Source organism: Myodes glareolus, chromosome 4 (genome assembly GCF_982192425.1).
Source record: "Myodes glareolus chromosome 4, mMyoGla1.1, whole genome shotgun sequence".
Taxonomy (NCBI): Eukaryota; Metazoa; Chordata; class Mammalia; order Rodentia; family Cricetidae; genus Myodes; species Myodes glareolus.
The window spans coordinates 70,189,969-70,217,259 of NC_142029.1; the positions used below are offsets into that span (position 1 = coordinate 70,189,969).

The 27,291-nt window shown below is 40.6% G+C and overlaps 1 long non-coding RNA gene across 5 annotated transcripts in view; it reads left to right on the forward strand.

Moving 5' to 3' along the window:
- LOC125388949 (uncharacterized) overlaps positions 1-27,291 on the forward strand; it is a 247,947-nt gene that overhangs the window by 150,592 nt on the left and 70,064 nt on the right. For 4 of the 5 annotated variants that reach the window (XR_015001596.2, XR_015001599.2, XR_015001600.2 and 1 more), the window contains one exon: positions 1,276-1,351. This is a non-coding gene — a long non-coding RNA (uncharacterized LOC125388949). Of the gene's footprint in view, positions 1-1,275; positions 1,352-4,335; positions 4,536-27,291 lie in introns of those variants that run through there. The other variant, XR_015001597.2, reaches the window with a different exon arrangement.

Genomic DNA, 27,291 nt, shown 5'->3' on the forward strand with positions numbered 1-27,291 from the left:
GAGAGAGAGAGAGAGAGAGAGAGAGAACACATACAGACACACACAGAGACACATATGGAGACACACACGGGGACACACAGACAAACACACAAAAGAGAAACTTCAGAGAGTAAAAGAAATGGCATTAGAAAACAGGCTGTAGGAGGCCTTTCTGGCCTTCCTGCTTCATGATGCTGGCTGCCAAGGTGAATGCTGAAGGGTGTATGTGAACAAGCTCCTTCCCTCCTTTCCTTTCTCTCTTTGACTATTTTCTTTTTCTTTATCTTGCTTTACCCCTCCCTCCTTCTTTCCCTCCCTCTTTCTTTCTTAAGTCTCACTTTCCCTTTTTTTCACTCTCTCTGTCTCTTCCTTCTTTTCTTCATCAAATCTTGCCCGATATGCTGGAATTTGCCGATATTTTGAAATAAAGAATGTCAGTGGGACAAGCATCTTCAGAAGTGAAACGCAGCACCTCTGTCTGTAGCAGTGCTGCTGATGTCACCACAGACTTGATGCTCAGGGCCAAAGGCCTGCGGAACTCGAGTCCTTGTCAGCAGGGAGTTCACCTTCCCTTACTGTAGGAATAACGAAACAAGGCAAAGTCGATGTCTAAACTGTGGCCCAGTGGGAAGGTGAGAGGGCTGTGGAACTCAAGTCAAGAGCCCTGTTGCTGGAGAAGAGGGGCAGACTTGGCAACCAATCACTGTGAGATATCTGCTCCTTTGGCACAGCCCGGTTGGTGGAGTCTAGATGTCTCCCAAGCTGATGAGCAATCAGAAAGTTAGAGTGTTCTCTCGGGGGTGCTACATCATGCCAAGGTATCATCACCCCATGTGCCCATTACGCCTTCCCATCCTTGATTGTTGGTGGCCTCTCTGACACATTTCTTAAGCAAGTGGTCTGGTAGAAAACACAGGAATTTGGGACTATTCTGAGATTTCACATTCCTATTTGATGATTTTTATTATTATTATTCCTGGTTTAAAAAAAAATCCTTTTTAGAGTGCATTGGTAGCCAGGGAATTTCCAGGGAGTGGGGGATGTGCAAGTTACTTATTTGTAGAGCATTTTTATTATGGTTCACTCTAGAAATAAACATAGCATGCCCCAGTCTTGTTTTTTTTTTCTTCTAGGAATAAATTTAGTTTTTAAAATATTTCTTTGTGCCCTTGATCTGATGCTACTTATGCATGAACTTTACAAAAACATCGAGCGACAATTAGAAACCAACTCAAAAACTAAGTTCTGTAAGTTGATTCTTACAAATCAAAATATTTTCAATATCTTGTTTTCCAGGTGTAGGTGGCTGATTTGAAGACCTTGGCAACATGAAGGCTGCTTTTAAATATTCATAAGAGGTTGGCTTTTCCAGGTAACGGCATTTTTCTCTACTTACCTTCAAACCTTCCATTTCCTCAAATACTGCAACTTTTAGGGCTTTAAAAGCTTATATTTTTAAGTGCCACCAATTTTTTAATTTTACAACCAATCAACCTATCTGTGCTGGTCCTTGATTCTATGGCATTTGGGAGTTTTAAAAATTAATTTTGTAATAGTGTTTGCTTCTTTTGAAAGCAATTAGGCAGAATTTATATGAAGACAGCAGGTGCCTGTCTTTGAACTCTGTGACTATTTGGATATATGCATATATATATATATATATATTCTAGATTTCACAATACAGGCTTTATGTAAATCTCAGAAGGTTGGTATTGATATTTTTAACTTCCGTTCAACTTGGTGACAAATTAATACTTTCTGGAGCTCTCCAATATCCACTGCGTGGGTAGGTTCTGAGCCCAGCTCTCATCATCGGGGCAGCTTCCTTTTGATGTCGTTGAACCACTTTGTGCCACCTAGAAAGGTTTACAGGCATCAGTGATCTGGCATCTGACAAATTACCTTCCCCTTTGTAAATGCCGGCCTCATGTCTTCCCATTTGGTTGCTAGCTGATAGAGCCCTATGGAATCTTGTCTCATGGAATGACCAAAATTTGGAAAAATAAATGAAGCCCACATTCTTCTCTGGCACAAAGAAATTTCTCAAAGAAGGCCTTCAGTGGCTGCTTCAGGAAAGCTAAACAAACTTATCCTCTCCCAACATAAATATTAAATCATTTTTTTCTAAAAATCTTCTGGTCATTATTTTGATTTCTGAATCTAACATGTTCGGTTTTTGGAAGTTGTTCTTCGTATATTTGAATGCATCACCCTCTATCCTGTGTTTGAAAGGAAGAGAGATGATCCTGAAGGATACACAGGGTTGCGTTCCTTTCTGAAGTCTCACGGTGTCTTGGGTATGTGGAGGTGGTGCTATGTGAAGGAGCCTGTGTGCCACTTGATGGATCTTAGTGCAGTGGTGACCAATAGTGCACACATTGTCGCACTGGCCACAGTGTAATCTGAATATTCTTTATCTGAAATAGGTAGGAAGTGTTTCACATTTGTGACTTTAAAAAAATTGGACTGTTTTCAAATATTTTGAGGTGGCTTGGGACCCAAGTCTAAGCACAAAGTTATGAATGTTCAGGTACACCATGTGTCTGTGACCTGGCGGTATTTCATGCAAGGGTCTCTGGGCATCTGCACTATCACTGTGACATGCACCCTGGCAGCAGGTATGGCTTGTTTTTCTAGCATCATCATGTCAGTGCTCAATCATTTTGAGTTTTAATTGGGCCTGGTGGCTCACCCCTTTGATCACGCATTTAGGAGGCAGAGGCAGTTGGATCTCTGTGAGGTTGAAGGCAACCTGTTCTTCGGGAGTTCCAGGTCAATCTGGGCAACACAATGAAATTCTGTCTAAACGGGAGTGGGGGTGCTAGATTCTTTAATTATTTGGATGAGGATGACCTAGCCTGTACATACTAGTTCTCATTAATTGGAGAGTTGGAACCCATCCTCCCTTTAAGTTTTCCAATAGGAGCTACAATTCCCGCATCTCAGCAATCCTCCACAATGTTCAGTGCCCATTTTTAAATGGCCCTGTCCCCATTCCTTTTTCAGAGACATCAAAGGACAACCAGAAGCTTAAGAATGATGCAAAACACCTGTTTTTATAAAGAAAATGAATGTTTTAAATTAAATGATATAAAGACTATTGGGGGGGATTCATGGTTGGGGTATCCGCTTGGTATGGTTCTCAGATCGGCAATCTCCGAATCATCACCCACTTCTGCACACGGGTGGGCATGGCTCTGGAGTGAAATGGCCTAGGAGAAACACCATGGTAGCATCTCAGGAACCTCTAGGTTCCGATTTTACCTGTTAGGATGCATGCCTGAGGTCTGACCTGCTCTACAAATTGCTCCCCAATTCAGCTTTTATTGTTAGTAAAGCCTCTGTTTATCTTTCGGGCTCTCAGTGATGAATGCCTGCTTGACAAGGCAAAAGGGATCCTTTTGAGGACCAAACTCCATAGTTTCCAGCTAACAGAAATTAAAAATGCCTATGGTAAGGTTGTTCAAAAGCACAAGGTATATGTTCTTCCTGATTGACATCTAAGGAAGGGACCGTCTGCATGTCCCTTGAGTTTCCCTGAAGCCGTTTTTGTTATGACCATGTCTGATGCACAGTTGACAGAGGGGGCCATTCATCAAAGTCCATCATCTTGAATGTCTCTCTGTCCTATGGAACTTTAGCTTTGCAGAAACACTGATTGCATGTTGACAAATGAAATCTTATGATAAGGAAATAGAACCAACTTTCATGCCCTTCAATAGTTTTAGGGGTAGCATTGTTGCAAGTCCTCTTACAGTTTAATTTTCAACATACACCCAAACTTGTTTGTTGTTCACATTTGGCCCAATAATGGGTTGCAGAGGCGATGACGCAGAGCCACAACTTTCCTTGAAGACGAACCTTCCAGTTTGGTACAGTGAAATCTCTGCCAGGGTATGTTGGGAAAGCTCTCTTCCAAGTTCTTTAGCAGTGCGTGCTGGTTAATTCCGCTTGCTTTTTTTTCTGACATGCAAATTAAAAGGGGGGAACCTCAGTATCCTTTACCACAGAATTGCAGAAGTTAAAAGAATTACCTTGCATCTGGGTACTTGTTCTCTCTTTTAGGATTTGTCTCATTCTGCTTATTGGCCATCCTAACAGTAGTTGAGACTAAACAGATAAGGGTTCTGATAAAATGAGGTTCACACAAAGTCCACTACATCAAGTGTATGAAAAGCCAGGAGGTCCGCCAGAAGGAACAGGAGACCTTTCTAAGGTCACCCTTTGAGAGCAGGTTAAAAGAAACCCTTTTTATCTTTGACATGAATTGACCCAGCAGCATAATCTGTCGTTGAACTAAATGACCCAATGACAAACTCTTTTGTTGGACTAATGGTTTTAACATTTTATCTTCAGACAAGCCAACCCCCACACAAGAGAAGATGCTGAAGCCTGTTGCCACAAACCCGTAGATCCGAACTTGTGCTGATCGTCCACACAAGCTTGTGTCTATAGGTATGTGTCTGGTAGGCAATCTCACAGTCCACGGGCTTTGCCTGCTTGCCACTAGCACCCCCGCACCTTCTCCTGCTCTCCTTGTTTCCCCATGGTTTACCTTTCAGAGTGGTAGAAATGGAAAGTGGGGCTGAAGAGGAGAAAGCAGACCTTTTGTGCCACGATGGATGAGGTTAACCAAGAGGCTCACCCCAATCCCCATGTTGCCTCTAACTGCTCTCAGCTGTCAGATTAGAGACTGGGTTGGCAATGAGGCAACAAGAATTCCAGGGATTCAGACAGCTGACTGCTGAGTGCTGAGTAAATAGACACACACACAAGGGTTTGTTTTGTTTTCTGGGAGCCTAATTGTTCTCAAAGTTATGATGATCTTTTTCAGAAAGTGATAAAGATTGGCTGACAGCACCGATCTACTTCTGGCTGTGGTGTGGGTTGCACCTTGCAGCAGCCCCCGCCCCCATCATTCAGCAAGTGCAGGCCACTGGGGCTTTTATTTAATAAATAAGATCATTGAGGGGTATGGACATGTTGACCTGCCTATTTATACTTGTGTAAATACCCAATAAGAAAGCAAGAAGAACTTTTTAATTTAAGGGAGGAAAACAAAACAAAACAAACCACAAAACACAAAACAACAGCAAAAGATATTCTGTTTGCATCCAAATTCATATTTTGCTCAGAGCAGTTTTCGAAGTCTTTATCATGCTTAAAAGACTGGAATGAAAATAATTTTATCCCTTCCCCACTTAAATGTCACCATTGTGCCAGGATTGGAAAGCCAAGCTGACCACAGATCAAAGCAAAACTGGCTATATTTGTCTCATTCCAGCAATGTGAGCTGAAGAGTCTAAACAGAAGCCAGGGTGAAAAGTTGATGGGATTCTTGATGGCTCTGGAACTTTCACATTTGCTTTTTTTCAAGTGTGATACCAAGAGTTCCCTGAAGAACTTTGTTTGTTTCTCTGTGCAAGCGCTCTCAGCAGTAACAACAGAGTCAATATGAACCCTTTATGAATACATTTTCTCACCTCTTGAGAGTCACACTATTCAAGGGCAGCTGGAAATCTTTCTTCTGTCATATGTATGAGGAAGATATTTTTTGTCTTTCTAAATCAGGAATGACTAGATGCAGCTCATGTTCGTTCAGAGGTATAACAGACACAGGTGGTGCACCATGCTTGCTTTGGTTTTTGCTTAGCATGGAGGAATGTTGTCTGTTGTCTGTAGGACTCAAGTCAAGAAAGGTTCCCTATAGAATGGTAGAACATTAGCCAGGAAGAGAAGGGTTGTCCTTACTGATGTGTGTCCTGTAGACTGTCTACCCCAGGCTTTTATGCACCCACTCCGCAAACAATCTACTTGGCCTGGCTTATGAGGCCTCTTTAAGGTGGCTGGAATGATAGAACTGGCCACAGGGTTAAGCCTGCACCTCTGCTAGCTAAATGCTTGTTTGAGACAGGGAGAAGCATCACTTGGCACCCATCATCCCCTTAGCCTGCTGTAATGAGGTGTACCACGGATGAGGTTGTTGTAACCACAGGGACCCCGAGCTGTCAGAGTTGCTTGTATAAGGAACAATACCCAACTATAAGTGGATTGCTAGATTTCCTTTTCTTCTTTGAAGGAGGTTTTGTAAATCGACTAGCCCAAGGGGGTAGGGGACACATTTCTCTTTCAAAATCTCTAAAAGTCTCAGACATTTGATTCATCTAGTTAGAACATATTGTAGGAGGAAGCCCAAAGCCTCTGGCCACTGGCCACAAGAAACAGGATATTAAATATTTTACATGATGATGAAATTCAGTATTTTTCCCTTCTTCCGTGCTCATGAATGAATGGTCTTTCCTCAGTGCTAATTGTTCCTCTGGGATTCCCCCCAAGTGCACCAAGTATTCTACAGGAAGAAGCAGAAAGTGAAATAATGTCAAGCATCTCCCAAGAAAGGCTCTGAAAAAAAAAATTCAGCAGCCACTTTGGCATGAAGAAATTGAGCAGAAAACAAACTCAGCAAAAATCCCCAACTCTTCACTGCTAAATATATATCCATGAAGGCTTCATACTTGAGCATAGTCTAACTTTTTCAAACTCGGAGGAAAAGAAAAAACATCCTTATTCTAAAAATTACATCTGACCCAACAGCTCGCCCTGTGCCACCAGGCTTGTGGGAGGGCAGCTGGCTTTGAAAGCATTTCTTTTCTCTTTTTTTTTTTTAACATTTCTTATATTCTCTCCTATTAAGCATTTTAACGTTAATATTGTTAGAGTGTGTTGAGAAAACAGCAAATGTTGGGGGTGCATCATCTGCCCTTAGACTTGTACTCAGGAGGGACACACATGAGGATCATGAGTTCGAATGTATCCCTGAATCATGACTGACATCTAAGCCGAGCTGAATAACAAACATGAAAATCTCAAGGGAATTTGGGAACTTGTGGAAATATGAAAAGACAACCCAGGAACAACAACCCACCACCATTTCCTAGGCGCCCTTATTTGAAAAGTCTGAAGTGAATGAACAGTGGGCCACTTAGATGATGGGGATACCATTCTATGTAGCACCGCAGAAAAATGCCTGTCACTAAATAAGAGCCCAACAGCAGATGAGCAAAAGTCACAGAAGAAATATAAGGACCACAAAACAAACTTCACTAAATGGATTTGCCACACATGTAGCACACTTTAGTATCTATCTCCAATGTTTCAAAAGAGAAACCACAATGCAATGATCTCTACCCTGAGTCTTCCGTAAGCATGGTAAATAATTTACTTCCTTCAAGGCTATGAAGAAAAATAATTGAAACATTATTTGTTTTCTCATTTCTGTTTCAAAATATTGCCCTGAGCGTTTTAACAGGGGGAGAAAGTCGCATGGTGTGGCATGGTTCACTTTGTATTTTAAGTTAATGTGATTTCTCTTTTCAATTTGTTTCCCTGTCATTCCTCATATTGTTGAGTCTTCCGAATCCCCGTCTTATGACCACAATGCCTCATTTCTTCAACTAGCACCTGGCTTCTCCAGTTTAGAAGCCTCTGACCCCGTCAATAGCTGTAGATGGCCCTGGGATGCTATACAGAAGTCAACACGAGTGGTTCTTCATGGACATCTTTGTATCTAGCATGAGAGCTAATAAAACGTGATTGAAGAAAAGGCTACATTTCATTTTTGGTATTACCACAAGCTAGAAAAAACTCAGGTTCATTAATCTCCTCATTCATTCATCCAACAAACTTTATAGATGCTTACTTTATGTTTATCACTTTAGTAAATGAAAATACATGACTCAAACTTCTTTTCCATGACTCTGGTTCCCTAACCCCTCATAGGATCATATGGGTGTTGTAGAGACACAACCCTTAATGAATCACATTTTCATCAAAGCCTGTGCTCAGCTTCCCAATATCTAATCAGATAAAGCGTGTACTCACTAATAGAGAGTGTCTGCATTGCTTGAGATGCTGTCAGCCATGCAAACTTTAATATTTGGTCTGTTGGGATCAATGTTCCACATCTCAAGAGTACCTATGGGAGATACTTTTTTAAAGCTGCAGGCTGTAAAAGATATAGCTAAAGATGCATAACTGCTGTGAATATGCTTAATATTTTTGCTGTCACTTTTAAATAAGAATTTTTATGACATCATCCCATATCTTAATTGCATGTTGTTATTGCATGCCTGTAAATATTTACACTAATTACGTAATGAACTATAATTGCACTAATACATGATAATGGGCTAAAATCAGTGCAAATAAACATGAAAAATCCACACAACCCAAAGAGCAGAATATTGGAAACCGTTAGTGTTTTCAGGCCAGCTGCTTGGAGCCTTTGACTCCAGAACAAAGCTAGGGGAAACCATGTTTGGATCTGCAGGTATTTATAGAACTGTCTAGCTGTCCGATGCGCTGCATCATTGATCTGCCGACATTCTAGTCCATCAGAACATTCAGAGCATTTCCTTTCCTGTTGCATCCTCTCCCAATAATTCTTCCCTTTCCCTGCCTGTATTTTTCTTGTGTTTATACCATGAGCTTAATTGTCCATGCAGAGTAAATTATAAAAAAATGCAAGTAAAAAGAAAAATTATACTTTTTTCTTTTTGGGTACAGCAACTTTTAAATCTTTTAGATAAGTGATTGGCTAGAGGCAGAAACCTCAGAAATCCTTTGTGAATTTTCATATAATATCCAGGAATTCAAGTTTCTTGGTCAGGATGAGTTCACTCACTGTGATTTTTCTCCCATTTGGAGTCTTGATAGCAAACCTATTTTACCAGGAATGATGTTTCAGCATTAGGAAAACAAGGGGCTGGGTATAAAAATCACTCAGCCCTTCTCTTTTGACTTTTTATATTCCCATTTATCCATTCACATGTATATTCTTGCTTTGATTTAAATAGATAAAAGATACATATGTCTTATATAAAAGTATATATATATATATAATATAAAATCTATTGTCTATATTTCTGTCGATCCTCTTCTCCCATGTACCAGGTAGTACCCACGTTGTAGTATTAGATGTTACCAGTATAGCTCAGGGTCTAGAATGACACAAAAGATAATTTTCAAGGCAATGATAAGAAGATTAGATTAGAAATTGTGAGGTAATCAGACAAATAGTTACTTGAGTAGAGTTCTAAAGGATGCATGAAATTTTCTTTGGTAAAAAATAATAACCTCCTAGTCTCCCCCACCAGTCAGGAAACTAGGTAGCTTTGATCCAACTAAGGTGGCCTCCTCCAAACTAAGCTTTGTACTAGAGAACTATACAAAAGTATAGAGTTAGAAAAATTGGAAGACCCATCTCAGGCAAGAGGAAGAGAGGAGCATATACAAACACCACTTGGTCCTTGGGATAGATTAGTTCTTTGAACAGAACCAGAGGCTCCCAGTGTGGCGGAGCTGGGCTCCAAGTGTGGCGGAGCCTGTGTTCGGACACAACAGCACATTCATGACAAGTTGAAATGAGAGTTCAGCTAGGCAGTGAGGAGAGGTGGCCAGAGGCCGAACAGACATCAGGCCACATGCAAGCAGACTTGGAGTTAGGGAATCACTTATCCTGAGTGAGTCTTTCTCCCGCACTGACATTGCACTGTGACTGAGGAGAAAGAAAAGGCTTGCTTTAAAACTTCAAAATCCCAGCATTTTCACAGGTTGCTAAATAAATCATCAGGGGAAGAGATATTATAATATACTGAAATAACTCTGGGAAATGGGACATTTTAGCAATAGGAAAATGTTGTGTTACAGATGTTTACAGGTTTGACATGGCTTCTATGTTCTCTTGGCTTTGCTCAGAGTACTGTGTTCAATTGTTTCACTGTTTTGACTTCATCCATTTCTCCTCTTTTACTGACCCTTTAGAAATTTCAGATTTTTAGATTTACAAGAAACTTATGTTTTCCAAAAACTTCTTTCCCTAATAATCCAAGTTTAGATACGAATCAATTTTTCTATTGCTTCAATGGATATCAGAGTCTGCTGTATTGGATCAGAACAGCCAGTAGATACTACTACTGTAATTTCTATGAATATAAAGTTTCAAGGGTACCAGTCCACAATATCTGTCTCCTTCCTACCATAGAGCAATCTCAGGCCAGGGTCCCTGTGGTGTTTTCTCTGTCTTTCTGCTTGCTCAGACCCTCTAATGCATTGTTTCTTATGAGTGGCCCAAGTAGGCAACAGCATGAAGGACGTTTGTTCAGACTAACTTGAAATTGCAGAGCCTAAGACATGGTAGCTTTCCAGCCATTGTGACTGCATGTTCCCAGGTTGAGGTAGTAGGTTGTATAGTTTAGAGATACACGAAGGGAGATAACTGTACAGCCTCCTAGCTTTCCTTGGGACTTGCACAAAGCAACATGGCGAGAAGGCAACCTGATTTCTCCAGGCATTTTGTTCCTAGGAAAACCTTTGAAAGGTAAGACGGGGTTGCAGTTATTTTACTGCTATTTAGATGTCACGTTCTCTTCATCGCTGCATCCTTGCTTATATCCTTTTCACGTTCAGTTTCTTTGGGTTGGATTTTATTTTCCCAAACTGTCTAGCATTTATCCATCATTGCAACAATACTGCACACTGAGCAGCCCAGATAACCAATGATGAACAACCACATTAGCCTATGAATCTGTTTTAATGGGGCAGTCATTGTGGCCTTGGATGGACTGATTGATTGTAGCCATCGAGTGTGGGATGGAGCCATGGGGTAACTCAGTCCTTCTTGGCCAAATCACATTCCCCAACATGCTAGACCCAGTGTACCTTCAAAGTAAAGTTGGAGAAATAATGGTGAGAAAGAGCCAGGACTCTCGAGGATTTTTTAAAGCTTCTGCTTTCTTGTGTGTGTCTGCAAGTATTTGGTTGGTCAAAAAGAAGACACAGAGCCAATCTTGAAGAGCAGGGCTGGGTTGAGGTCAGGAAGTGATACTTTCAAGGTCTTGGCAAAGAAGTGGATTCAGAAAGAGGGTGCAAATCTGGGCTCTCTTTTTGCCACTGCTTTACATTTTCTTGGGTATCATCAAATTGAAAATAATAATGCTCCCCCTGTGAGAGGAACCTTTCAGGTTCCAGAGAAGTGTTTTGAGTTCATGGTTAGATTTTAATCTAAGCTGGACTCTGACTTCAATGTTATAACTTTATTGATGAGATATGCCCCAACCTTTTACAGAGCAAACCCAAGTGACTGGGATGTTCATTCAGATACTGATTATACCAAAATACAGGCTGCGTCGTTTCATGGTGGTGGTCAGTTCCATGAATGGTAGACATGCCACTCATTTAACCTCTCAATCTGCATTGAGCATAAAATCTGTTGCTTAGGACAGAGTTGTGACAAGCCCAGCACTTTTCAGAAGGAAATTCAGGTAGCTAGCCAGAGGGTACTTGGTTAAGTAATTTAATCCACGATTATTTTCTGACAGCTAGCATAAACACTCAGTAGTTATGGTATTCTCTCTCTCAACCACCTTGAAGATTAGGTCCCTTTGGCATTTTGATTCCATGTCCAAGTATCTCATGGAGAATCACAGGGGATGACTTGTTTTAAGGATAAAGCTCAGTTGACGTTTCGGTGGGCTTTTTAAAGGCGACTATGGAACTCTACAACAGAGGTCAGACGAAGATTCACCTGTATTGTAACCACCCATCCATTATCTCAGTGCCTCATCCTTTAGTAGAAACTGTATCCTGGCTAGAGAAAACACTGACTTGGTTTTGGAGCATTTATTGCAAGCTTGACCTGAAACATGTTGATTACCTGTATGTGTTGAATAAGGGTTTACGTATTTGACATGTGCAGCCACTTGACGTACAAGGATCTACTTGGTTCTGCTTATGCATCTACAAAGCTTTATATGTCCTTATCCCCCTGTGTCAGACAATAAAGTCCCCTCCTTTTAGCAACATAAGCCCGGGTGGATTCTCATCCCTGTGGTTCCCACAAGCAGGCAAGTGCCGGGACGATCCTCACTCTAAAGATAAAGTCATGCTGCCGTGATTGGTCATTGACTGACTTAGATAAGAGGTTATATCCACCTGAGTTCTAGTGATACCCATTGCTTTCTACAGCATAGTGCCCAGGAACTTCCAGTGAAGTTTTTTTTGCCCAGCAGCCTATGGTAAAACAGAACTTGGAAGAGCATGGTGAATACATTCATTAGATCAGAAACCACATCTTAGTATCCATTTCATGGGGGTTTTAAAGTATGTTTTCAAAGATGCCTTATTCTCATTTTGGGTAAACATGTTCTCTTCTTTCCGGAAGACTCTTCACTGTATTTGGGATAAAAATTATTTTTAGCTCCCCAACTCTCAAATATACCAGTATACAAATGTTCATAATATCTTCTGGGAATTGATCTGCGGATTTGGAAAGGAAAAAGCATGCTTCAGCAGGATAACGTCTAAATATCAAGTTGGATATATGTGGTGGTCTTACTTGTAATTTTAACAATTGGAAAGGCAGAGTGAGACAGGAGGATTGCCATGAGTTTGAGAACAGTCCATATTATACAGCGAATTCTAGCTCACCTTGGCCTGGAGAGTAAGACCTAGTGTGAACAAAACAAAAAATTTTAAAAAAGGCATGAAAGATAAAAATTATAAGACCTATATTGGCTTCCACCTCCATCCCCTGCCCCCATTTGCCCTTGAAACAGGAGGACGAGCTGGCCCTGGGGCCATACACAAGAGCAGGAGAGCTGTCCTGTCCCTCACCCGCTGTGGCACTCAGAAGAGTGCCCCCTACCCCTCCTCTGGGCAGCACAGTAGAGCAGGCCCCGAAGTTGTAGGTGTGGGAGACCCGACCCTGAGGATATGGAAATGGGAGAACTGGTTTTGCTCCCTGTTCATCACTGCAAGGGGTGAACTAGCCAGAGGAATACAGGAGAGCACCCTGGTGGCAAGGAGAGGGGAGAGCTGGAGGGCTGGCCAACTCCACAACCACCCAGGTGCACCCCAATATTCACCCCATTTTGTGATCTGCTGGAGCACAGGAGAAGGGGTGTCTGTCCTATCGACCCAGGGTTGCAGAATCTCCAAGACACAGGGCAGTATCAAGCTGTCCAGAAGGAGTCCCAGTGAGGGCCCAGCATCTATGGTACAGCAGAGACCAGGGACCTTGAACCAGACCTATGACTCTTTGCGATGAATGCCTGTGTGGAGATATATATGGATGAAGGGGTTTACTGTGTGACTCACTGTGTCACACTGCAGCTTCCACGATGAAATTTTTCCTTCACCTTGTGATAACCCCCCCTCGTGAAAGACACAAAGAATAAATTAAATGAAAGTTTAAAAAAAGACCTATGTATTGGTAATAAAAATGTCATTTTATTTTATAATTCATTTATTCAACCTAGCTATGTTTAATATACTGGCAATCTTCAAAACTTCACAGTGTGGCTGGTGTCTTGATCTTTGTCGTGTCAGCAGTGTTCACCAAAGCAGTTTAAGGAAATTGGACTTTAGGAGAAGTTTGTAAATTTTCTTGATGATTGCGTGTTCACAAAGTTTGATTTTTAGACATGAGGTTACTCTTTTCCTTGGATCATTGTTAGAGATGTTAATATCCTTAGTCTCAACTGAGTATTTGTGCTGAGCATGCGCTTAAAGACACGACACTGTCCTCTCAAAGTCAGCCTTAGCTCAGCCCCCTCTCTTGATTTTCTGGAGCTCCAAGGAGAAGTGAGAAACTCAGTCCAACCACTATGAGTTTTTTTTCTAAATCCTCAATATTCAGTCAACTCTTAGGTGAGTTTGATAGCGTCAGTACGTGACACATCATCTTGAGCAGCAATGATCTTACCTAAGAAAACACTTATTTTCTCAGATATTTTATTATCACATATTCACCCCTTACATACCTTTTTAACACTCCCCTTTCTCTTCCCAAATACTCCCCCTTCCAATTTTACCTTCCCCCCCCCTTCTTCTAGATTCCACATATTCAAGAAAACAAATAACACTTGTTTTCCCAAGTCTGGCTTATTTCACTTAGCATGATATGCTCTCATTCCATTCATTTCCCCAGAAAATTGTATGACTTTCTCCCTCTCTCCCTCTCCCCTTCCTCCTCCTCCATCCCCCTCCCTCCCCTCCCTCCCTTCCCCTCCCTTTGCTTTTTCTTTCTTTCTACCTTCCTTTCCTCCCTCCCTCCCTCCTTTGTTTTTTCTTTCTGAACAGAATCCAATGCACCCAAGGCTGGCCTACAGCTCTCTATGTAGCTAAAGATGACCTAGAATTTTTGATCCCTTGGCCTTCGCATCCCAGGATGGGGATTATGGGAAGGTACTGCCATGCCTTATTTGGGCATTAAAATGAGGGATTCATGCAGGCTAGGCAAGTGCTTTACTGTCTGAGTAGATACCCAGATCCATGATTTCATTCTCTTCGGCTGAATAATACCCTGTTGTGTATAGGTGGTGAATTTTCTGTATCCATTTATGTGTTGATGCTGTTCTAGGCTGCCTCATTCCTTGGTGAACATGAGCTTGCTGCGATAAATAAGAGTACACAATTACCTTTGCACTGTGCTGACTTAGATGCCTCTGGTTATGTGCCTAGGAGTGATATACCAGGGTCATATGGAATTTTATCTTAATCTCAATTTTCTGAGTACACAAACCGGGTGTAAGAAATCTGGGGATTTTTTTTTGTCTTTGGATGTATATGTTCAACTGCCCCTTTAATGTGCATATAAATCTTATCCTAAAAAATGTAGAGAGATGGCCAGGCAGTTTAGCGTGCACACCACTCTAGTAGAGGACTCAAGTTCAATTCCTGAACCCACACTGAGCAGTTTACAAGCTCTAACTCCAGCTCAGAGGAGCACCCTTTTCAGACCACCTAGATACTTGTACTTATGCAACTATATATACTTATATATAATAATTTAAATATATTGTATATTATATGATATATAACATATTTTATTATGTTATGTTTAATGTAAATATGTAATATAAAACATATAATTATTTTACATAAATATATTTATATATGAAATGATATTTTATATAAATTATAATTTAATATAATTTATTAAATATATTTATATATTTATAATATGATTTATTAATATATAATTGAATATAAGTTAAAAGAAAACAAGATTTTCCCCATAAAGTACACCTTTGTTCTCTTCACTAATAGAAAACTCTGTGGCACAGCGTGGAAGGAGCTGTGTTTTAGAAATAGAGAGTCGTGGCTTCAGGCATGCTCCTGAAACTCATTCTACACTAATCACTCGTTCAACAGAGCACCCTTCCACGGCCCATGGGAAGGGATTCTATCGGGGAGTATGAATGCTGTCACCCACGTTTATCGTCCACAGTCAAGTCATTGGAATTCTTGAACTTCATCGTCTAAAATGAAGGCATCTGTGAATAGAGCTAGATAATTTCTGAGATGCCTGCCGGGTTGAGAAATGTGCAATCTGAGACGCTCACTGAGCAATCACTGCTTGCATACAGTAGAGCCTTACTTCTGAGCCTCTGCCATACAACCGTCCTATCACGTGGGAAGATATTTTCCCAACTCGATTCCCTTATTGCCAAAAGACAAGATGGTAAGGAGGGGTTTGCAGTAATGGCTATCACATCAGGTTCCTGACCCCAAGGGTAACATTAAGGCAACAGAAGAGATGTGGCAGAGAGGCAGTAAGTGTGAATCCCGTTGCTCCTTCCATGGTTTGTAGATCACTAGGGCAACAGAGGAAAGTAAATTGGCTTCTGCCAAGGTAACACATATAATCAAGCACTGCGTACCACTTTCAGGGCAGATTATCTCAGTGATGGAAAGGATGAGGAAGGTGCAACTCACAGCCTCCTTTCTCCATTCCCACTTGTACCTCTGAGAACGTATTAGGCATTTAGTGCTCTGCCACCAACTGCAGTGGGAAGCACATGAGAGCTGCCTTGTCTCTTCTCGGCCCCTTTCCATCCATTGCTGATCTCCCACTGTTCTGGGCTAATGCAAAATGCAATAACGTTTAGCATCGGGACATCTCTGAGTCAAGAGGTTAAGGGAAAACACATCTCCCATTGTGTTCCAGCAGCTCTGATACTGTTAATGGCAAAACACCATGGAGACAAATGATCTCTCTTTATTCAGGAAGCTCTGAGTGAAGGGAAAATATATGTGACATCTTTCCAACATGAGAGCCCTCTCTATATGGTGCATTAAGGCAGGGCAGAGAAGGGGAGAAGTTCACCTACTATGGTGTCTGATAAGGCTTGGGTATTGTCTACTGGGAGGATTCAGTCTTCTTTATTTTCTCTGTATTGCTTTAATAAATGCCGTGGTTCTAGCAGGGGAAAGGAGATGCAACCTTTACAGTTGTAACTCTGGGTAAGAGGATTGTGAACAAACACAGTGAAAAGCTCTGTGTGTTGTTTTCCTTAAATGTGACCTGAACCGGTATCAGATGCGCAGCTGTTCTTTCCTTCTTAGCCCGCATAGGTGCATCTAGTTTTTCTCCGCTGCCTGCTTTCAGCAGAAGGATCACATATCGATGCTCTTACAGAAAGAAACTAAGACAGAAAAAAGGGAACCAATAAATTATGGTCTGCTGAGATGTTTCACTCTTAGAATTACCTGCAAGTGGTTCTGTAATGTGCACGATGGCAGAAAGATCACCTGGTTGCATATTCTGTATTTACTATTTGCTTACTTCTTGTAGTCGGCCCTGGGGGAATAAGTCAAGATCTCGTCTTGTTCCCAGAGGACTTTAAGAAGAATTCTGATTTATCGTTTATGAGTTGTGATAGAAAAAAATAAAATTAAGGTATTCTTTTCCTTAGGAGCTAAAGAATTTTTGTTCAGTGGTAAACTCTAGATCAAGAATCTATCTCCAGGTTTATCTGCCCAGTTTAGATTTATGAAATAATTCTCAAATTTCTGTGCCCACGGTGGTCACTGAAATGTTGGAGATCAGCTCCTGCTGGTGGTACCTGTGAATTCACTGTACCACTGGCTTTGGTGAAAGCGGAAGCAGAAGACTGTGGCTGGAGGTGACGCTTTGTCTTTGAATTGGAAAGTTACAGAGATGTTTCCACAGCAGACCAATACACTGCAACACCACACTAAACATTGATTCCTTTGGACCACATTTTCATCAGGTCCAAAACCTCTAGAATGTCTCATTGTTTGATGAATAAGGCCCCATGTGTTCTGTGGTTGCCACTGTAAATTTGAATAAAATGTATAGAATTCAAATCATAACTGGAATTCCAAACTGGGGCGACTCATGATCAGCAATGAGGCTAAACAGCTACGGTCATGTGCTGCTTCTGCCCAGGGAGGACAAGCCCCGAGGCGATGTGATGGTGTTCTCAAAGGCATGTGCTACAGACTCTAAGAGATGGGGAGTATTAGCCTGCCTGTAGCTCTTTATTACTCTATAATTAGATGCTACCGATATGGTGAAGTATATATGCGAAACACATTGGATCAAGCATAATTAAAAGAACTCAGAGGTGGTGAGGTGGCTCAGTGGGTCAAAGCTAGTGTTGCACAAACCAAACAGCCCGAGTCTAACCCCCTGATCTCACAATGGAAGGACAGGGCTGTGACCCTGAAAGCCATCTTCTGACCACCATGGGACGTATGCTCTGTCTCACGCTGTGTATCTCTGTCCCATTCTCTGTCTCTGTTTCTCTCACACATACATACCACACATACATGTACAAACACAAATAATAATAATAATTTTTGATTAAGGAAATCCTATCCCTAAGCACTGTACAGGAAGATAAAACATGACTTCCAAAGGAATAAATTTTCTCACCTGCTATGCCTAAGAACCAAAGTAGCTTAGCTAATCATTTTACTAGACTGTCCCTACATGAGCTAGATGGCTAGTTTCATGTCAACTTGACACAAGCTAGAGTCATCTGCAAGGACAGAGCCTCCACTGGGAAAATGCCTCCAAAAATCAGGCTATGGTCAAGCCTGTATGGCATTTTTTTAATTAGTGACTGATGGGGGAGGGACTTGTCTATTGTGGGTGGTGCCATCCCTGGGCTGGTGGTCTCCTGGGTCCTATAAGAAAGCAGGTTGAGCAAGCTCTAAAGAGCAAGACAATAAGCAGCATTCTTCCCTGGCCTCTGCATCAGCTGCTGCCTCCAGGTTTCTGCCCTGTTTCAATTCCTGTCTTGACAACCTTCAGTAATAGAGTATGATGTAGACGTGTAAGCCAAGTAAACTCATTCCTCCTCTACTCGCTTTTGGTCCCAATGTTTCATCACAACAGTGATATCCCTAGCTAAGACAATACCTATTAAAATAAAGAATATATACTGACTAAAGATGAAGCTGTTCTGAACCCAGTTTAACATTTCTTAAGGTTTGCAAGCTATTCTGAACCTTGTGTGTTCTGAGGTCAGCATTATAAAGCTAAATTTATCCTGTGGAATTGTTTGACATGTAAAAGTGCCAATTACAGACCTCAGCTTGGCAGAATACTGGCTCAGCTCAACTTTACCATTTATGTTCTATGGCTTGAGTTGGAAATGCACAGGGATATGACTTTGATGTCTTCTAATGGGAAAGTGCCAGAACGTTATGCTACAAATGGAGCATTACTCTTAACCAATCCACCAACATGTTTAGCTCTGAATACAGCACACACATTGTCCTGTGACTTTGCGCAGTTCTAAGTTTAGCTGGCTCCGTGGGCTCTGTGTTTCTTTGCCAGTTCTCTCGTTTGCAGTCCTGTGCCTCAGAGGTTCCTTCATGGAGAGCCTCGACAGCTCCTTTGCCCCATGGCTCCTCAATGTGTTTAACCACAGATGTCTCAAGAAAGAAGCTGGAAAGAAATTGTAGAATAAATTTAGGGCTCCGAATCCCCCTGGCTGTCTTCTGGAAGGCCATGGGATGGAACAGGACCTCATTGATGATAGTTATTCCTGATCGCTCCAACTTTCACTTCTTCAGCTTCAAACTATGGGTTCCTCTCCTTACTCTCACAGGCCCAAGGGCATGAGAATTTCCTGTTTGTCCTTGTCTGAGGACTCTTCACTGTGCTTCTGGGCTTCTCTTATCTCTACCCAACTTTTATGAAGTAATTTTGGTGTCAATACATTCAGATAGGGAAAACTGGGGGAAGTTAGTTTTTCTCCAAACTTCAGTTCACTTTCTCAAGTCAGCATAGGCAAGTTAACAGAAGAGTGTCATTGTGGAAAGGTCACAATTTTCCATCCTGTGGATGAGGAGTGTGGAAGTAGACGATCGTCTTTTCCGTAAAACTGTGGGACTAGAAAGGGCAAAGACCATGCCTATTGCCTCCTTTCTCATTCTACAGAAAACCTTGCAAGGGCTTAGTTCACAGCACAAGCTCGGTACCAGTCATACTGTGCCCCCACCAAATCCTCAGACTGGTTGCATGCTAAAATGGAATGTAAACTTTAGTTGTGGGATGTAAACTCATGGAAGTCAAGGACCACAATTTCTTTCCCATAGCAATTCTAACAAAATAATCTCATTCCCTGCTGACACTAGAAGTTCTAACTCAATAGAAACACATTTCCTTCCAGGGCTAGGTTGGTTTGTGTGCAGAAAATGGAGAATAATTATGTGTAAAATGCTTGGTTCTGCTTTTTTTCTAATTTACATTCCCTACTACACGTTATCATTTCTTCTGTACATGTATGCCTGTGTGTAAATGTATGCCTGTGTGTACATGTAAGTCTGTGTGTACATGTATGCCTGTGTGTACATGTAAGCCTGTGTGTACATGTGGCTGTATATATGTTTAGCTCATATACGGCTCTTCCTTTTTCAGTAACATTGATAATTTTCTGGATATAATCTAGTGGAACATGTCAATTATACATAAAATAAGGCAGAAGAACTCCGAACAAAGAAGATAGTTATCAGGATGAGTGCCGCCTTTAGTTACTTAAGGCTCCTTTACTGTTTTGCCTTGTCATTTACCAAAATGCTCGATTCCTTTCTTCTTCATTCCATGAAGAATGGAAAATGGGACTGGACACTACTTGGATTCATAAAGCACTAAGCCATCACCGCACTGTGTTCTCTTATCTCCACTCCCACTTTGTTAAAGCTGATAGTGAGATGTCAGGTTTCTCTGACATTAGTGAGAAGAGCTGAGCGGAAACAGCAGACAAGAACTTGCCCTTCAACCTTCTTCACTGAAAGCAAAGTGCTTGGGAAGTTCAGAGGGCAGAATCTTCACGCTTCATATTTTGCAAACAAGATCATTTCTTCAACAAACGGGAGTGTGTGGAAGGTTATCAACCCAGATAAGCGCAACTGCTTTACAATAACTTTACTAGCCCACTTGGGAAGTGACCAAAGCACCATTAGATAAGTTAAAAACCAAAACAGCATGGAAATTTTTTTTTTGCCAACTCTTTCTTCTTGACCTCTTGGCAGAGACCAGTGGTCCTGTTCTCTATCTTGAGACTATCTCTTGTGGGCCAGACTGGATGATCTAATAGGTCTTTGTAATCTCAAAGACTGTGACTTCTATCCCCAAGTGAACCTCGGAGTTTGTTTACATAGAAACACACTGAGAGGCTGAAGGAAATGCAATATGACGAATCCTAAGGAAAGAGAGCCAGGGTGACTCAAGTGGCCTTCTTTCTAAATAGGATAAGTAAATTAAAAGCACAGCCATTCCCTCTAGCTTCTTGCCAGCATCTCGATTTGTAGAGCTAGGGGACTAGAATGCTTTAGTAGTGAATTTGCTTTCTACCGAAAGCAAATGGTAAATGTTTGTCCTGTAAAACAACTAAACATGTGCTGTCCCTCGTCAAGACGCCTCTTTGATGGTGATTTGGTTTGGTTGTTTTACTTTCAAGTTGTGTCCCAGCCACTTGAACGTGTAAAATGTTGGGAATGAGAGAAAAAATAAAAATTGCTAGAGAAACTGGGGCCTACTATAAATAAAACATAACCACCATATATTTTGACCTCATTAAAGATTTGTTTTTTTGTGTTGTGGGCCCCATTTATCTAGACAAATGTAACTTCAGGAAAACTAACAACATTTTTAGTATAAGATTGATTCCCTGCAACTAGGTTGGCATAAACATTTCTCAGAACTCTCTTTCCTCTGTGTTCTAGAAACATTATATGATTTATCTCTCAGCTAATTTTTTGAATGATCTCTCTGGTACTTAAAAAAATTCACACCTATTTATACTGTTGATATGCTATGTTTTTAAAATCAAATATACTCAAGCTGAAATTAGGCCCCTTACAAATGAGGATAGGCAAAATCAAGACATCTTGCTTCAGTAAGGCGTAGGATTGCTTAGTTGGGTTCACTCTGGGATGCAGTGGTGAGGAAAATGGAGTCAGATAGATCCTCAAGAAGACAGATGAAAACAAGTCCTGGCACCACTTCTGGGTCCTGCTACTAAGACCATTGGATAAAACTGTAGGCCATTCTGTTTCGTCACGCATTTTGATAGGGGTGTGTGTGTGTTATATAATCATATAAATTTATGTTTATTGTATCTAACAAACATATAATCTCAATTGACATATAATGTTTAAAGTTGTTTACATCTATTTTTCATATATATATATCAATTGTTCAAAATTGATATATATCATTATATATAATGCTTATATTATATATAATTATATATTATATACATATCATCATATATAATATATAAGGCTTCATTATGATATTTTCATACATGTGTATAATGTCTCTTGGTTATGGATCAGTCTTTGTTTAGAGGTGGAGGCTCAGTGTTGATCTTTTAGAACTGCTCACCAGTTTGTGCTTAAGTGATTATTTTTTGTTGTTCATTCATAAATGTCACATAATATGAGGGGGAAATAGGTTAACAATTACGAGTCAAGATAAGCAAATGGATAAGCAGAAGACTAACAATGAGCCTTGCTGTAGTGAATGCCAATTGTCTCAGGTGAAAATAATGTTGTTAAGTAGACGACTAGCAGTGGGGGTTGCGGGATTGCAAGCTGTTTGTTTCAGGTGAAGATAATGATTGTGAGGGATTCTGTTGAAGAGCTTTGTGATTGATCTCCATCCTGTGTGCTCTTCATTCAGAGACCTGAGATTATATATATATATATATATATATATATATATATATATATATATATATATATATTTTACTGACACCCTATGACTTATTGCCAATTGATTTTGTTGCTTATCATTAATTCAAAGTGTACCCTTTAAAATGTAATTTGAAGACTGGAGAGATGACTCAGTGGTTAGTGGTTCACAACCATCTGTAACTCCCTCTGCCTCTCTTACTTCTCCCATGTCTCCCCAACTCCATCTCAAATTCACGACTTGTTCTTAAATTATTATTGATGTGAATATATCAGTATATCTCTATCATCTGTCTGTCTGTCTATTTTCTCTATCTGTCTGTCTATCTATCTATCTATCTATCTATCTATCTATCTATCTATCATCTATAGTGTGTACACATATACACATATTTATTCTACTGAGCCATTTAGTATTGCTCGTGTGTGTGTGTGTGTGTGTGTGTGATTAGGGCTGACTATTTGTGTTTGGATAACCTATGAGTGAACTTGACCCTGGAAAACAGCGATATTCCCTTCCTCAGCAGCCATTAATTTCCTGTAGCCATTCATCTAGGCGTGAGGCCCTGGGAAATTCCGTCTGACCTGGCTGGCGTGGAGCCTGGTGTTGCCATCATGCAGGTCTTGCTTTTTAGCATTCACACTGCTGAGATTTCCGGTGTGCAGCCTTCCCCGTCAAGTCAAGAAGATACTCTCTTACAGCTGTCATCTGGGTCCTTTGCCCTTACACTCTTTTCAGTGAGCACCTTTAAAGAGGCCTCTGATCTAGAGGATGGAAACTCTGGCAGCCTTTGCACGTGTGTAAGTTGTTCAGTCTGCATAGCCACGACGAATGTCTTGCCTTTTGTCCTGTAGTGCTGTGTAGAGGATCACATCTCAAGTTCAGCAGTCAAGGGAAGAAGAGCAGGTGCAGCTGAGGGTCAGAGCTTTTGGAATATTGCCAAACATTAAAGATCAGTTGAAATATGACTTGGAGAAAGAAGGAGGAGGAGAATGGTGTTTAGTGCTTGTCAGTACAGTACTTATTCTAAAACAAGCTAGAACACACTTGAGGAGAAACACCCTAGCTAAGTGCCCAGGACCCAGTGCTCCCTTTTCTGTATTGTTCATAGCTTGTAAAGAAAACCCATCATGGCCATGGTGATGAACGGCTTTGCTTTGATGTCAGTGAGCTTCCACAGTTGTTGCGGCTTCCCACTGAGTCATGTTTCTCGGTGTCATTTTTTGAACTTCTATTTTTTAACTAAGGAATATGTTTCTTATGACGATGGTGCTAGCGATGGTAATGAAGGTGATTTATTTCCTTAGTACTCATTGTGTCAATGGACAGAGAACAAACACTGAGTTACTTTTTTTTTAACCTAGTCAACAGTGGAAAGTGTTTCAAATTAGGTAACGTGGCATTATAGTGTTGTGGCTAGCAATGCCCATACAACTTATATATTTATTGAATACATTTTTCTTTTCTTTTTTCTTTTTCTTTTGTTTTTCAAGACAGTATTTCTCTATATTGCTTTGGCGTCTGTCCTGGAACTCAATCTGTAGAACAGGCTGGCCTTGAACTCACAGAGATACCCTTGCCTCTGCCTCCAGAGTAATGGGTTTAAAGGTGTGTACCACCACTGCCCAGATTGGATACATTTTTCTAACGTGCTATTTTGAGATCTCTGGAATGAAGTATAGATATCGCCGTCTCTAGGAATAATTCATGACCACTGTGTCCAAAGAGTTAATGTTACTATAGTTAGCTACTCAGACATTTCCCCTTAATTTGATTTTATAATGTAGTTATTAATTTACTTATTAATTGCTTATTTTTACTAATTAATTTTACCACTCAAAATAATACCACTAATAGTATCACTAATAATAAAATTTGCTTGCTTATAATAATTTATTTATCAAATGCTGATAATTGAATTAATATATATTATTAGTATACAATTATGCTATTCTTTGGTGCATATTTATAATTTTAATCTGATAATATGACTCATTAACAGTGTATTGTACTTGGTTATTCTTCTGTTCTACATCAATTATATGCAAATTATATTCTATGTATGTACATATTAGGTATGTGAGACTTGTCATTATTCAGTTTGTCAAATAGTGCTTTACTGAGCATTTATGTGAGGTATTGTAGTGAATGCAAAGTAGAGTTGATATTTCCTTCCCTCAAAGGTCTCTAAATCTAGGGAAAGCATAAAATAATTTCATGTCAGTGCACATCCGTGGGCTATGGTTCTGAAGCGCTGTGATGTGTCTGATGCAGGCCATCCCCAGTTACAGGGTCTGAGATGTCTTATGGAGGAGATAAGTTCTCAGCGTGGAGAAGGGATAAGTTTTTGATGGGCTAATTTAGGGGGCAAAATATTCCTGAAGAAAGGAAAAATGTAAACAAAGGACTTAATTAGAGAGGAGTAGGATGTATTCAAGAACGCGGGTCGTCCGTCGGGCTTAGTCACAGTTTGTAAATAGGTTTAGAAGAGGAAGTCTTTATAAATAATATCCAAAGAGGGACTTTGCATACCGTGTGAAGGTGTTTGGAGTTTTGCCAGGCAGCAATGGGGAGCATCTAGGCTGATTAACTGTCTGCTTTATATGATTAATTACCTTATAAAGTGGACAGGACAAGATGTGGGAAGACGAGCTAAGAACTTATTACCATAGACTCAGGTGATCTATATGCCAGCCTAAACTACAGCCCTGGCACTGTGCAGCGCAGAGGGAGCGCCTGACAGCTCCTGTCTGGGCGGGTGGAACTCAACAGTCATGGGTAGAAAGGAGACTGGGGAAGCTGCGATCAAGTGTGATTAGGCAAGTTAATTTGTGTATATTTAAACAGGATCCTTCTGTGAATAGTTGCGAAAGTAACCGACAAACTAGCGATAGAAGCAGCAATGACTCAAGACCATCACTTGAGAACAATTAAAGATATGAGGGGGGAGGCAAAAGATAGCTGGATCCCAGAGGAACAGTGACAATATCATCAGCATGACTTCCCAAGGGCTACTGACCAACTAGATGGGATTCTTAGGTGCCACTGGGAGACAGAGATTGGTAGAGGGCCAGGGACAAGAGGAGGTTGGAATGTTAGAATTCCTATATCCGAAGCTGAAAATAAATATATGGAAGAGAAATAGAGAGTGGGATGTGTGGTAATTAGGAAGGCGTTTCCTGTCCTGAGAGAGCTCATGTTGTGGCCGTGTGTGCCGGGACTGAAATAGGAAAGAGATAGGGAGCCTTAAAGTTGAGGAAGCAAGGGGATCGATCTCAAATGGCCTTGGGGTAGCCAGTGTGGGAACAAGTCTGAGCACTAGAATAGAAGCTACAGTTTTTATTCTTTAGTCATAAAAATGATTGAACCTAGGGCCTTGAGCATGCTTAGCCAGATGTTTCATACTAAGCTATATCCCCAGCCCTAAGCTTCAAAAGGAACATGCTCCCAAGCTGAAAAATCTGGAGTTTTTCTTGATATGTCTTGATGTCCGAGACTAACCCTCACTCTCTACTGTGTTCTAATAGTTGAAGAATTCTTGGCTCTCAACTCAATTTTCAAGAATTTCGTTTATCATTGTAAGTGAAGTATTATTCTTATTTCCTTATTCGCCAAGGACAGAGGCCTGTAAATTCACAGTCCCTGGATGTGTTTAAATATACAATTGGTTCTTTCCCATAGAGTCCACGTTGGTCAATGGGCTCACTTGTTAAAATTTATTTACAACAGACAAACTGTAAAAGTTTTTGTGAACATTTCATGAAGAACAGAAAAAGGGAAAAAATTGACATCTGATGCTGTATTTCTTGTCTGATTTTTATTGTATATAAACTTTTTATTGGTGGCTTTGCTGCTTAACGTAGCTTCCAAGTGCAATGCTAAAATGCCCTCTGGTGTGTCTGTGCTCAGGTAGGCTGTGATGTGTCTAGTGGGAGAAAAATGAATGTCAGGTAAACCGTCCTCACGTATGAGTTGTGGTACAATTGGCTGTGGGTTTCACGTTAAGGAATATGTCAACTAGCATGTCTTCAAAGGAATCTTTGTAAAACAGATATGTGGTGGTTGACAGAAAACTGTCTGATCAGAGGCTCTAAGAAAACTAAGGCTCCGTGTCCCTGGAGAGCAATTCTCCAGTGTTTACTAATTCAGTGTCTGCAGCAAGCATGCAGGTCATAACCACTACGGATCATGGAAATCAAGCACACCTACACCTGTCTGTGTTGGAGAACGGTAGCTGTCGAGATTACCTAGTGCTGTTGAAAACAGAAATGGGACTTACTCTACTTATTTTCATATCATTTTAGAATTACAGACAAGGTGCAAAAATACTATACTATTCCTTAAAATGTTTACTTAGCTTTCCTTAACTTGGATGTTGTCATAACCTCAATATAATATCAAAAATCAAAAAATCAATATTGTTGTAATAATGCCACTAACTGTTAGAATTTCCCACCCTTTTAACTCAAGATTCTACTCATTGCGTGCAGGGCCATGGTTGCTAAGTTTGGGAAGGTTCCTAATTCTTTCTTTGTCATACTGCCAATCACATCTTTCGTAGAAATACCCTCGGTTTGGGTTTGGGTGATGATTGCTCACAGTTAGGTGAAGGTTGTTCATTTGCATCCAGAATGCTATGGAAATGAAGCTGGACCCTTTACAGAGCACTGCTCCAGAATCTACCAATCAACATGTTTTCAGACACGTGGTATGTGCTTCCAGCTCTTGGTAAAGTTGACATTTTTTTTCACTAAAAGGTTACTAGTGTTTTCTCTGTGTGTTCATGTGTGTGTGCATGTATATTCAGAGTCATATGTACATGTGTACACTTGTATGGAGACCAGAAGTCGATATCGGGTATCTTCCTTAAGTCCCCTTTATCTTATCTAGAGGCAAGATCTCTCATTGAATCCAGGACTGACAACTGACTAGCTCGCTGGCCAGTGGACATTGTGAATCCACCTGTAGCCCCCTGATTCCCTTACTAGGGCTATAAATACACATGCAACCATGCCACAATTTTACACGAGTGTTAGGAATCTACAGTCAGGTCTTCACACTTAATACAGTAGGCACTTTAGAGACTGAGTCATTTCCCTAGCTCAAAGATGATATTTCATGCTAAAAATGTCTTACTTTTCCACGAAGTAAACACATTACCATTATCATATTTTATACTGAATTTGATGATGCCATTGGCAAAATTTTACAAAAGCAATCTATCCTTTTGTTCATTCAGAATGTGCAGTCTAGTTAGGGAGCTTACAGGGACACATATTAAGCATCATTGTCCA